Source organism: Hylobates moloch, unplaced genomic scaffold (assembly GCF_009828535.3).
Source record: "Hylobates moloch isolate HMO894 unplaced genomic scaffold, HMol_V3 SCAFFOLD_14180, whole genome shotgun sequence".
Classification (NCBI taxonomy): Eukaryota; Metazoa; Chordata; class Mammalia; order Primates; family Hylobatidae; genus Hylobates; species Hylobates moloch.
Window position 1 is genome coordinate 1,254 of NW_026666455.1, and position 216 is coordinate 1,469.

Sequence of the window (216 nt, forward strand, 5' to 3'; positions counted from 1 at the left end):
TTTTTTTTTTTTTTTTTTTTTTTTTTGAGACGAAGTCTCGCTCTGCCACCCAGGCTGGAGTGCAGTGGCGCAATCTCGGCTCACTGCAAGCTCCGCCTCCCGGATTCACGCCATTCTCCTGCCTCAGCCTCCCGAGTAGCTGGGACTACAGGCTCCCACCACCATGCCCGGCTAATTTTTTGTATTTTTAGTAGAGACGGGGTTTCACTGTGTTAG